The sequence below is a fragment of the Neomonachus schauinslandi genome, chromosome 13 (genome assembly GCF_002201575.2).
Source record: "Neomonachus schauinslandi chromosome 13, ASM220157v2, whole genome shotgun sequence".
Taxonomy (NCBI): domain Eukaryota; kingdom Metazoa; phylum Chordata; class Mammalia; order Carnivora; family Phocidae; genus Neomonachus; species Neomonachus schauinslandi.
This window is the reverse complement of record NC_058415.1, coordinates 16801862-16814894: the sequence shown is the minus strand read 5'-3', so window position 1 is coordinate 16814894 and position 13033 is coordinate 16801862. Positions and strand designations below refer to the sequence as shown.

At 43.6% G+C, this 13033-nt stretch overlaps 1 protein-coding gene and 1 non-coding gene across 2 annotated transcripts in view; one reads left to right on the top strand and one right to left on the bottom strand.

Moving 5' to 3' along the window:
• The window catches only part of TRPM6 (transient receptor potential cation channel subfamily M member 6), a 166838-nt gene that overhangs the window by 22202 nt on the left and 131603 nt on the right, over positions 1–13033 (top strand). The window lies entirely within an intron of this gene.
• On the bottom strand, positions 9126–9198 carry TRNAR-CCU. The gene has a single exon. It is a non-coding gene; the product is annotated as a tRNA-Arg (tRNA).

Here is a 13033-nt window from a genome sequence, read left to right as displayed (position 1 = left end):
TCTTATTCATCTTTGTTTTCCCGGCACCCAGCGGGATACCTGACAAACAGTCTGTGTTCAGGAAATACTTTTTGGCCTGAGTCAAGCCAGAGTAGACTACTAATGAACATTTTAAAGTTTAGATTTCAGAGCTAGTTTTTGGGCATAGGTATATCTGTGGCCAGAAGACTTCTATAGATAAGCCTTTAAATCGATTGAGGCGCTGTGAAAGATACAGATTCTTGGGCCGCACCCCAGAGATTCCAATACCAATGGTCTGGGAGGAGTGGGTGGGGCCCTGGGAATCTGCGGTTTTAACAGATTCCTCAGGTGCTTCTGATACAAGGGAATCCAGGGCAGCTTGTAAATGAGCAAGCACATCAGATGCCATAAGCCCTGGAATGGCCCTCCTAGTTTAGACTTTGTGCCTTGCAGCTGGATCAGAAAAGAGCATGTGACCATACTAACATGTAAATTTACCAAAGACATTAAACTAGAAGCAGTGATCACAGTGCACCAAGATCCTAAGAATCTTGGGTCTTAAATGTCCAGTCTTCTTGGTGGGTCTGCAGATTTCTGAGAGCTCCCAGTTTCTAGTGGTGTGAGAGACCTAACAGGGGAGGTATTTGGAGGAGCACCAATCAAGACGTGCTTACCTGCCTTAGGGGGTGCTTCTGAACCTGCTCACTGCCTATAGATCATTAACATTTTGAAGGAGATGGGTCAAGGAAAGAGTGAATGTGTTAACAGGAAAACAATGTTACAGCACATAAGAGGTGTTCAAGTTTTCTAATATATGTTGGTTAAAACCACGCTAAGAAATGGGGGGAGGGGGAAGAACTATGTATATAAACAATGTATATACACCCCAGGAAAAAAAAAAGAAATGGGGGGAGGGGCAACCTGTTAGCCATGTCTGCCAATGTGAGCTCACTGGGCAGAAATTCAGAAGGGACTGAAAGGGTAGGTGCCCCTACTCTTAAGTCAATAATCAGGGATGAATGGCTAGCGTTGTTAATTACGGCACCAGTTAATTACAAGCAGCACTGTAATTACAAGTGAGCATCATCTGCCAACATACTGGGATCCACCCATAGTCATGGACCCCACCTGCATCAAGACTGCCTAGCTAGAAGAACGCACCGAAAATAACAGAAATCAGGAACGCATTTGTATGGTACTTTATGGATTTCTTTTATTCAGTAGAACCTCTGAGGAAGGTGGGTTTATTCGGTGTCATTCCCACCGCATAGACAAGTAAACTGAGGCGCTGAGGGGTCCCTTGACATACCCGGTAACTCCAAGATAGTAAAAGTGGTGCATAAGGCTAACTCTTTCATGTCCTCCCCCTACCACAGTGACTCAACAAGAACAATACGATACCACAAATACGTCTGTTACCGAACATTCTATTTGGCCTTCACTTTCATTTAGGTAAGGTAGAAATACACCTCCTTTCTACACAGGAGGTAAATGAAGCGAAAAAGTATCTTGACAAACCTACAGGGCCGTAAAAGGCAGCGTGGGGAGGTGGAGCCCAGATGTGACTCCACAAGTCAGAAGCTCAGATAAGGCTTTGCGAGCGGGCCTGCGAGTCAAGGATGAAAGCCCGACCAGCTGTGGAGCGCTTACAGGTAGGCAAGGCCGCCCAGGGCTGGCGGGGCAAAAGGGCCGTAGGCCATTTACCTGATCTGCACCCAGGGCCCCAGGCGGCTGTGGGTGGGGCCAGTCGCGCACGGATCTAAGTAGGATCTAGAATAGCTAGGACTTATGAAAACACCTGCTTTCCAGTCCTCGGGTCCCCACCTGAAGCTGATTATCATCTCTGAGGTTTCGGCTAACGTAGGGCACCCACTAAAGGGCAGGTCCCGCAGTCCCGGTTCCAGGAGCTGGAATGGGGCCAGTGCGGAGGTGGGGTCAGAGCGGAAACCTAACGGGGCGCGGGGTTCAGCTCAGGGCGGTGGGGACACGTCCCTGCAGAGGAGGTAGCTCCCGGGTTCCGCTCGGGGCCCGCGGCAGAGGAGACCGGACGTGGCGTGAGCCGGGAGCAGGGAGGAGAGAAGGCTCCGCTCGGAGCGGCCAGGGGCACGTCTGGCCGGCCGGGACTCGGACGAGCCGGGTGCCGCGGTTCCCGAAGGCCGCGGGAGAAGTGCCCAGGCGGTCGTGTGTGCCCGGCGCGGGAGTCCCGGAGCGATGAGAGTGCAGGTCAAGGTAAACTCCCCGCCGCCCCCCCGGGCGCCCATCCCTTACCTCGCGCCGCGGGGACTCGCAGCCTCGGGACCTGCGGACCGGCTCCTCTCCACTCGTGGCCCGGAGCGCGACAGAAAGTTCTGGGGGCTTGGAGAGGGAGGGTGCCCCCAGCCGCTGGGGACGCTTGGGAAAAAAGTGAGCTTGGGGGCTTAGGGAGAGGAGTGGAGACCCTGGTCATGCCTTGGTCTCATAAGGCAACCAAACCTCAAACTGGCTATCACTTACCTACTTTGTCTGGACTGGCATACGCTGTGTGTGTGAATACGTAACATTTATTGTGCGCATTGTATTTCATGTGTTTCGGTACAGACTGGTTGTTAAGAGCACTGTCTTTGGAGCCAGATCACCTGAATTAGCATACCCGCTCCACCACTAACTATGATCTTTAAGTTACTTAATCTGTGTGCTTCTTCTTCATCTGGAAGTGGGATAATACTTACAATCTGAAGATTAAATCAGATGCTGTATATACCGGGCACTTAGAAAATAATGCCTAACATACTTAGCGGGGTGCAAAAGTTTGTGATTGTTAACACCTCATCTTGGCAATAACCCGATGAAGTCTATCATCACCCCTCCCTTCAGCCCACCACACTGGTTTACAGGGAGGAAAATGAAGCTGAAGGAGGAAAATAGAGATTTGGACCCAGGGCAGGTGCTTTAAACCACTAAGAATGAGAGTGTTGTATCCGCACATAGCATTTTGATCATTTGTTCCTAGGGAGAAGGTGGGTCACACCTAATTGACAAAGTGGGGGCGGAGTTCTTCAGTTTCTTTCCCCTGGTGTACAAATTTTGATGTGAATTTTTCATCTGCTTTGGATTCTACCAGAACTGGTAAAGCATTAAATATTCTGGTTAGACTGACACCTGGGTTTGGCTGTAAGAGTCTGGACGTTTCTTATCTCCCTTCCCCCACCAGCCCCGATCTTCCAGGGATTATAAATCATTCGAGATGGGGCTCAGCATGAGCCTCCTTTTGGGGGCCAAAATTAGGGACTAGTACTCTAGTGTTAAGTTTGCCTTGATGGACAAGGGTGTGAATAGCACTTTGAATTGATTGTACCCTGGAGGAGAAGGAAAAGACCCATATAGCACACTGGTGATTTGCCACAAAGTTGGGTCTTATTTTGACTATTTACAGTTTTCTTAATTTTTTTTTTTTATTATTTTTTTTTTTATTCTTATGTTAATCCCCATACATTACATCATTAGTTTTAGATGAAGTGTTCCATGATTCATTGTTTGTGCATAACACCCAGTGCTCCATGCAGAACGTGCCCTCCTCAGTACCCACCACCAGGCTAACCCATCCTCCCACCCCCCTCCCCTCTAGAACCCTGTTTGTTTTTCAGAGTCCATCGTCTCTCATGGTTCGTCTACCCCTCCGATTTCCCCCGCTTCATTCTTCCCCTCCCGCTACCTTCTTCTTCTTCTTCTTTTTTTTTTTTTTTTTTTTCTTAACATATATTGCGTTATTTGTTTCAGAGGTACAGTTTTCTATCATGGCTCATGTTTTTGGCAGGACATCTATTCCAGAACTATCAAGGGCTTGGTAAATATTGGACCTTAAATATATCTTGCTGCTTTTTCTTTCTCACTGGATTTTTTTGATCATGGGCGTTCAGGATAGGGTGAAGAGCCAAACAGTCTTAGAGTGACTTTATTACACTTCTGTAGGTAGACTCGTCCAGTGTTGAAACTCCTAAATGTCCATCCTCCCTATAACTCAGTTATTTCTTCGTGTCCCATCAGAAATCTACATGGCAACGATTTCCTATTTAAAAAAAAAAAATCAGTTAGGTAAGATATTCCAAAGTGGGTCTCAGTTGTGCTTTTTTTCTTTTTGATTTCTTAGTTTTATTGAAGTTGTATATACACATAGTTCAGAGTCAAATAATTCCATAAGGTTTGTTGCTTAAAACAGCAGAACCCTCCATCATTTCCTGCTTTTCTGAAAGAGCAATCATGTTCATCTCTTTTAGCTTGTTGATACTTATTCATGCCTCTAAATAATACTTATGTGGCTCCTTCATGATTTTTCATGTGTAGTCACTGGAAATGACTTTCCAGATGGAGTGTAAGGATTTAGATTTCTTTTGCATTCCTGCATCTACCATTCACATGGCCTTTCCTGTTCCTAACATCTACAGAATATAGCTATCCATAGTTTTTAGTTAGGTTAATATTTAGTCCGCTCAACAGTACTATGCCTTCCTACGCACACACACACACACACACACACACACTCACACACTATTAAAAGCTGAGTTATGTAGTATATGGTTACTCCCCCTTTCCAACTTTTGTGTTCCCCCAGAGTTGTCTTTGTGTGTTTCCAGAATTTTCTGTGGATTTTTCACTAATTTAATTAACAAGTTCTTTGCCAGTTGCCTAAATCTTCTCTCAAGATGATCCTGTGTAATACCTATTTTAACCAATTTTATCTTGAGTACAGCTTTCTGACCTGCTTTGCCTCTCCAGACCTTTCCAGTCTTGATGTTGGATGCACAGCTGTTACTTTGGGCTCTGTCTTCAGCATTGTCACGGGGATTCCCTTTTCCTCTGTTATGCTGGTTCCTGTTTCTTATATCCCATGTCTTTGTGATTTTTTTCCATCATTTTAGTGGAGCACTTTTTCCCGTAGCTCTCTGAGAAAGGGTATGCATGAGGTACATTGAATTGATGTATTGTTATGACAGATTATCTTCTCAGACTTTTTTCCCTTAAAAAAATTCCACTAACAATGCAAAAATAATTTCTTGTGGTAAATCATTTAATTTTTTTATTATGTTCAATTAGATTCAAACACTTATTTTTTTAAAGATTTTATTTATTTGACAGAGAGAGACACAGCAAGAGAGGGAACACAAGCAGTGGGGAGTGGGAGAGGGAGAAGCAGGCTTTCCGCTGAGCGGGGAGCCCGATGTGGGGCTCGATCCCAGGACACTGGGATCATGACCTGAGCCAAAGGCAGACGCTTAATGACTGAGCCACCCAGGTGCCCCTCAAACACTTTTAATAGAAATTCAAACACTTTTAATAGAAATTCAAATACTTTTAATAGAAATTCAAACAGAAAGTTCCCTTTCTATCCCTCCTCTCTCTCCAATCCAGAGGTATTCAAACTGCTGGACTTGGAGCGTTCAATCACTCTTTGGATTCATTCAGTCAGATATTTATGAATTTATGAGTGCCAACTCTGTGCTCAGACCTGTTCCAGAACTTGGGAATATATGGTGGACAAAACTTATTTTTGAGCTGGAGAGGAATGGGGTGATGCTTCTCGATGCTGAAATTGAGCCCCACTGCTCCTTTAGTTAGCTTGTTTTTCTTCTCCTTGAATACAAACATCACACAATCCAGGCTCTCTCTGTTTCTCCTTCTTTCTCAGTATAAAATCATGACCATTACAAATTGAACTGCATAACTTGTCTGTCACCAGAGCAACATCATCACACCCCTGAGATACAGAAATATATTTTCTTTCTTTTTTTTTTTTTTTTAAAGATTTTATTCATTTGACAGAGAGAGACACAGCGAGAGAGGGAACACAGCAGGGAGAGAGGGAGAGGGAGAAGCAGGCTTCCCGCGGAGCAGGGAGCTCGATGTGGGGCTTGATCCCAGGACCCTAGGATCATGACCTGAGCCCAAGGCAGACGCCCAATGACTGAGCCACCCAGGCGCCCCCAGAAATAAATTTTCTGAATGCATACACACACTCTCTCTCTCTCACACACAATGGAATATTTAAATAAAAATTTCTTTCCTCCTTAAAGAGGAAAGAAATTCTGACACATGGTACAGCGTGGATGAACCTTGAAGATGTTATGCTAAGTAAAATAGGCAGTCACCAAAAGACAAATATTGTATGATTTCACTTATAGGAGGTATATAAAGTAGTCCAGTTCATAGAAAGAAAAGGTAGAATGAAGGTCATCAGAGGCTGGGGCAGAGGGAAATGAGTTATTTAATAGGTGTAAAGTTTCAGTTTTGCAGGATGAAAAGTTTTGGAGATTGGTTGCACAAGTATGTGAGTATACTTAACAATACTAACCTGCACACTTAAAAATAGTTAGGATGGGGGCCCCTGGGTGGCTCAGTTGGTTAAGTATCTGCCTTCGGCTCAGGTCATGATCCCGGAGTGCCGGGATCGAGCCCTGCATTGGGCTCCCTGCTCAGCGGAGAGCCTGCTTCTCCCTCTGCCTGCCACTCTCCTTGCTTGTGCTCGCTCTCTCTATGTCAAGTAAATAAAAAAAATCTTTTAAAAAATAGTTAAGATGGTAAATTCTATATTATGTGTATTTTACCACAATTAAATAAATAAACAAAAAACCAGAAATTTTCACACAAACTCCATAATGGGGTTCATCCTAGAATTTGATGAGGGTGACTGAATCTCCTTGCAGCTGGGTTCAGCTACTGCCTGGAATCCATGGTTTCCAGGGTATGCGGAGGGTGTAGCAATGGATTGCCCTGGGAACTTTTCTTTTGATGCACTCAGCACCAGAACAGGGGTGGACTAATGCTGCTTTCTCTTTCTTCCATGGTATTTCCATATCTCTGGGGAAGAGGTCCTCAGTTATTTATAGTACAGATAAACTCTGAGACTATTGCAGAGTGCCATGACCAGTTATGCAATTGGGAGCAGCGAGAAGTGGTAGTTTTGTTTGGCTTAGGGGTTACATTCTTTTTCTGAGTTCGTAAGCATATGCCTCTTGAGAGCCTCCTGATCCATTTCGATTGGAAACGAAGAGGTTTACTTGGTAGCCCAGACAGGTGCCTTTCCCAGTGCCGGTTTCCCTGCATTTTCCCTGTTGGCGTTTGCTTTACAGCCCTCTGTGCTGTGTGCTGCTCCAGTTCTTGAAACGCTCCAGGACTGGGTCACCGTCAGGTATCCCAGGGTTGCAATGGTGCTGTGCGTGTTGACTGGAGAGATCAGCCTGGTGAATTTGGTTGGGCTCTAGTCTATATATGGCCATTATACAGAATTTTCTTCCAGGGACACCTGGGTGTCTCAGTCCATTAAGCATCTGACTCTTGGTTTCGGCTCAGGTCATGATCTCTGGGTTGTGAGATCAAGGCCTGCACTGGGCATAGAACCTGCTGGGGATTCTCTCCCTGCCCCCCGCCCCCCAAAAGAGATAATTTTCTTCCTGGCAAACTCAAAGCCCAGTGGGATGAATGACTATGAGCAACCAAAGTTCTCTGCTCACTTTGCTGATTGCAGATTCAGAGCTTCTTATAATGGTCACTTTTGACATGAGCAAACCACCTGGTCCAGGGGTGGAAACATCCCTGTCTGTCAGAAACTTCTGCTTTCTGTAATAGGTGTGTGGGTGACCTTGGAGAAAATACCCTTTCTTGGTGTTTTATTCCCCTGCCATGTGTGCAAGATTAACATTCATCTTATCTTTCCTAGTATTGGAATGTGTTGGGATATGGGCCAGGTGGGCCCCCTCAAATTGCCCATACCGACTGAAGACACTTAGGGCTAGGCAAAACTTGCCTTGGATTAGATTATAGAGCCTGATAATAACACACCATTTTGGAATGTCTGGCATGCTGTTTATCACTGATTTTCCTTAGTTATAATCAAAAAAGGGGCAGCATGTGGTAATTAAGTCTCTAGAAGTATCAGCAGGAAGGTGAGAAGAATAATAAAAGGAATAGTTGGAAAGGTGGTTTTACTGCTGGCTGCATGCCCTTCTGCCTTAGGCAAGCTACCTCAGTTTCCTTAACTATGAAGCACATAGCCACCATTCAATGGCCACCTCCTTCTAAGAGCTGTGAATGTGTTTTGAGGCAGAAATTCCTTTAAAAATCCAATGAAAGCAATAGATCGAGTAGCTCAAACACTCAAACTCAAAAACCAGGCCTGCTGGGGGGACCTAGGTTTACTGGTCAGTCTAAATCTTGACTAAACATGGCGGCCCGCAGATGGCCCCAACTGTCTGTTGCCAAGTTGAAATGCAAGCCGAGTATTGTCAGATTCTGTGTCCCCCGCCCCCCCAGATTCTTTCTTGAATGTGAAACCTCTTGGTTTTTACATCTCAGTAGTTGCTTCAGAAGATTTTTGAAAAAACTTTATTGGTTGAATGAAACACATTTGTGGTCTGCTTTATGCCTGTGGGCTGTTACTTATTTAAATATAATCCTTCTTGTCTGTGGTTCTGTTTTCTGTGGTTTTAGTCAACCACAGTCTGGAAGCAGATGATCCTCCTTACAACAAATCATCATGAAGCCAAGTAGTCTCACACTACATTACAATGCCTTCGTCATTCAGCTCACTTCATCTCATCACAGGCATTTTTAGCATCCCACATCATCATCATGGTCATAAGGATGAGTATAATACAACAAGGTTCTGAGGGAGAGAGACCACATTTACATACCTTGTTGTGATTGTCTATTATTAGTTATTGTGCCTAATTTTTATTTTTTAATATCATTTTTTAAAAGATTTTATTTATTTGAGAGAGAGAGAATGAGAGACAGATAGCAAGAGAGGGAAGAGGGTCAGAGGGAGAAGCAGACCCCCTGCTGAGCAAGGAGCCCGATGCGGGACTCGATCCCGGGACTCCAGGATCATGACCTGAGCCGAAGGCAGTCGCTTAACCAACTGAGCCACCCAGGCGCCCTGTGCCTAATTTTTAAACTTTATCATAGGTATATGTATCCAGGAAAAAAATATACATAGTATTCAATACTGTCTGCTCTTTGCAGCATCCACTGGGAGTCTTGGAATGTATCCCCCATGGATTAGAGGGGGACTATTGTGGTTTTCTGTGATGGGTCTTTTTCTTTGCCTGTGCTGCTCACCACTTAAAAATTGAGATATAATTCACATATCACATAATTCACCTATTTATTTATTTGTTTTTACATAGTCTTCACACCCAGTGTGGGGCTTGAATTCACGACCTTGAGATCAGGAGTCACATGCTCTACCAACTGAGCCAGCCAGGCACCCCTAATTCACCTAAAGTATAAGTTTAATGGCTTTTAGTATATTCATAGAATCGTACATCTATCACCATAGTCCATTTTATAACATATTTATCATATCTTTTTTTTTTTTTTCTTAAAGATTTTATTTATTTATTTGACAGAGACAGAGATAGCGAGAGCAGGAACACAAGCAGGGGGGAATGGGTGAGGGAGAAGCAGGCTTCCCGCTGAGCAGGGAGCCTGATGTGGGACTCGATCCCAGGACGCTGGGATCATGACCTGAGCCGAAGGCAGACGCTTAACGACTAAGCCACCCAGGTGCCCCATATTTATCATATCTAAAAGCAACCCCACACCTCTTAGCTGTCAACTCCTAGTCCCTCTATCCACACCAGCCCTAGGCAACCACTGATCTACTTTCTGCCGCTACAGGTCTGTCTGTTCTGGGCATTGTATGTAGATGCACACCTACAATATGTATTCCTTTTTATCTGGTTTCTTTCATTTATCGTAAGGTTTTCAAAGTTCATCCATGTAGCATGTTATCAGTACTTCATGTTTTTTGTATTGCTGCATAATATTCCATATCACATTTTATTTGTCCATCAGTTGATGGATATTTGGGTTGTTTTTGATCTTTGACTATTATGAATAAATGTTGCTGTGGACATTTGTATATAGGGTTTTGTATGGACATAACATTTTCATTTCTCTTAGGTAGGTACCTAGAAGTGGACTTACTAATTCTATGTTTAGCCTTTTGAGGAACTGCCCGACTGTTTTCCAGAGAGATTGTGTCATTTTAGATTCTCATGAACAGTGTATATGATAGTTTCAATTTTTCCCCTTCTCTTAAATTATTTTACTTTTTGATTATAGTCATCCTATAGTGGGTGTGAAGAGGTATCTCCTTGTGGTTTAGATTTGCATTTCCCTAAGGACTAATGATGTCGAGGATCTTCATGTGTTTATTGGCCATTTGTATATCTTCTTTGGAGAACTGTTTGTTCAGATCCTTTGTGTGGCACTTATTTTTGACCCATGAGAAATGCACATTTCACATCCACACAAAAGGGGATATGTCCATTTATTTATTTTTATTTTAATTCATCTAATGAAAGGAGTATGTTCTAAGACCCCCAATGAATACCTGAAACTGTGGATAGTATCAAACTCAATACATACTGTTTTTTCCTATGTGTACATACCTATGATAAAGTTTAATTTATAAATTAGGCAGAGTAAGAGATGACGATCTGTAGCTAATAATAAACAGTTACAAGAATATACTGTTATCAAAGTTACATGAATATGGTCTCTCTTTCAAACTATCTTAGCTTACTGTACTCACCCTTCTTGTGGTGATGTCAGATGAAGTGAGATGAATGATATCGGCATTGTGACATGGCTTTAGGCTACTACTGATCTTCTGATGATTTGTTAGACTGCAGTTGACTGCAGGTAACTGAAACCATGGACAGGGGGACTGCTGTACACAGTTTACAGGGGTTCATGACCCTCTTGACATTTCTCTATGGGTCTGAGGATACAGAAAACATGCTATGTAGCAGGGATTTTTCTGGGCATTTCATTTGCTTGATCTTACTCCTATTATCTAGTAGGGACTGCATGGGATTCATGTGAGGGTCCAGTGTTCAGGAAAGTGATTTGTAAACCATAAATACCGTACAGCTTCAGGGGTTGCTATAGGTGCAAGCTCTGTAGGTCAGTGATAGTGAATTGAAGTTGTCAAGGGCGCGAACTGGAGACAGACTGCCATGTTTGAATCCTAGCGTCACTTGTATGAGCCGTTGCGTTTTGGGGCAGTTGTTCAACTTCTCTGACTCCACGTTTTCATTTGTAAAATGGAGGTAATAACTGGCCTACTTCCCACATCTTCTTGGGCAGTTAACATAAGTACTTCGTATTACGCAGGTGGGTACACAGAAAGTGCTGAATAAAGGACAGAAAGTCCTGCTGTCGTGGACTGAATGTTTGTGTCTTCCAAAATGTATATGTTGAAGTCCTGATCTCCTATGTGATGGCGTTTGGAGGTGGAGCCTTTGGGAGGTGATTAGGTCTTGATGGATGCCCTTATAAGAAGACACACAGGAGAGATGATCTCTGTCTGCCATGTGAAAATACAGGGAGAAGGTAACCATTGTAAACCAGGAAGACGGCTCTCACCGGAACTTGACCATCTGGGCACCCTGCTCTTGGACTTCCGTTCTCCAGAACTGTGAGAAATAAACGTCTCTTGCATCAACCACCAGTGTATGGTCTTCTGTTTATAGTAGCCCAAACTGACTAAGATAGCTGCTATTAATATTATCTTACAGAATGAACTAGGCATATTATCTTATAGTGGAGCAGGTTGGTCTTTGAATATGGAAGTATCTTCCTTCTTTCTGGAGAAAATAGATGTCCTCCATTGATCTTTAAAAGAGTCAAGAAGTTTTTTAAAATTAAATCTTATAATCTTAGGAAAGAGAATTTTACTCCTAGAAGAATTTAAGCCCATAGGGTACTCTATAGATCCTTGGCCTAGATCAGTTAAACCTCTCCAAACTTTGTCACTACTGTTAGTGTCTGCTTTAAAGTGATTTAAAAAAAACAAAACAAAGCCCCTGCCGACTGCTTCCTCCATAATCTTTGTCCTTACCTGGCCTAGAGGAACTCAGGATTCTAGGCAGACAGTTTTGCTCTGTGACAGGAAGGTCAAGCAAGTAGGCATTGTTGGAGTAAAACAGAGAAGAGGGTCCAGAATCTTAAAATTTAAACTTTTTAAAAATTTGTTAGAGTCTTTAGGCCAGCAAACTACGAGGGAATGGTGAATCGGCCTAAGACTTTATAGACTGGATCTTTGCTCTTGAATGTAATACAGAGGCAAACCATTCAGGCTCATATTTTGGTCTCTTGAGCTTACAGCCACTGCCCTTAAGAGGGAAACCACATTCTTGAGAAGCAACTCTTAGAGTGGAGACTTTTCAGACAGAAATTGCATCTTGCTGGCTGGTATTTGGGTTCAGCAAATATGGAGTGTGATAGGTAAGCCCTCTGAGGTCCACTCTGTGGAGTCTTCCTGATGTCAGAGTCTATCTTCCAGTTTAGCTGAAGGGAAAAGCTCTGTAAGGTTCAGTCTACCAGAGTCTCAGAGTTACTGGGATTCCAATGTTTGTGAGTTCTGTTCTCTGACCTACAGATGGGGTGTGGGTGGGTGGGGGTGTGTGTGTGTGTGTGTGTGTGTGTGTGTGTGTGGCGCTTGGGTTTTATTAAAAATTTTTCATGACATTTGTTAAACACGGTAAGGAAGACTTTATTCAATAGGGTCTGCTGCAATGGGGGTTTTGCAGTAGGGCAGAGAGATGGGACTCAATTCGGAGTACAACAAGTGGAGATTGATAGCGAAGGAGCAGGGTGGGGGTCAGTGGTTGGAAAACCACAAGAGAAAAGATCAAAGCCAGAAGGATTCTTGCTAGACCAACTCAACAGGATTCTTGCTGAAGGCAGGCCAGGGTGATCAGATACCAGTGGTGGGGGATTTTCACTAATTGACCCAGCAGATTCTTGCTAAAACTGCATTAGCAGGCCAACCACAGAGCCCGAGTTTGGGGCCTAGTCAGAAAAAGGACTCAAGTCAGAAAGAGTGTGAGCCAAGTTCAGTCAAGGAGAGAGTCTTGGTCAGTTTGAGACATGAGGTGGCTGAGGTAGACAGTTCCTCTTTATGTAATACAGTCACGAAATACCTTGAGCATTTGAGTGACACATTCTTAAAACAGAAAAGCTGCTTTTATTTTGTTTAATCCCTCTTTTATAATTACTTTTTGGGTCATTTCAAGGTCTTTTCCTTATG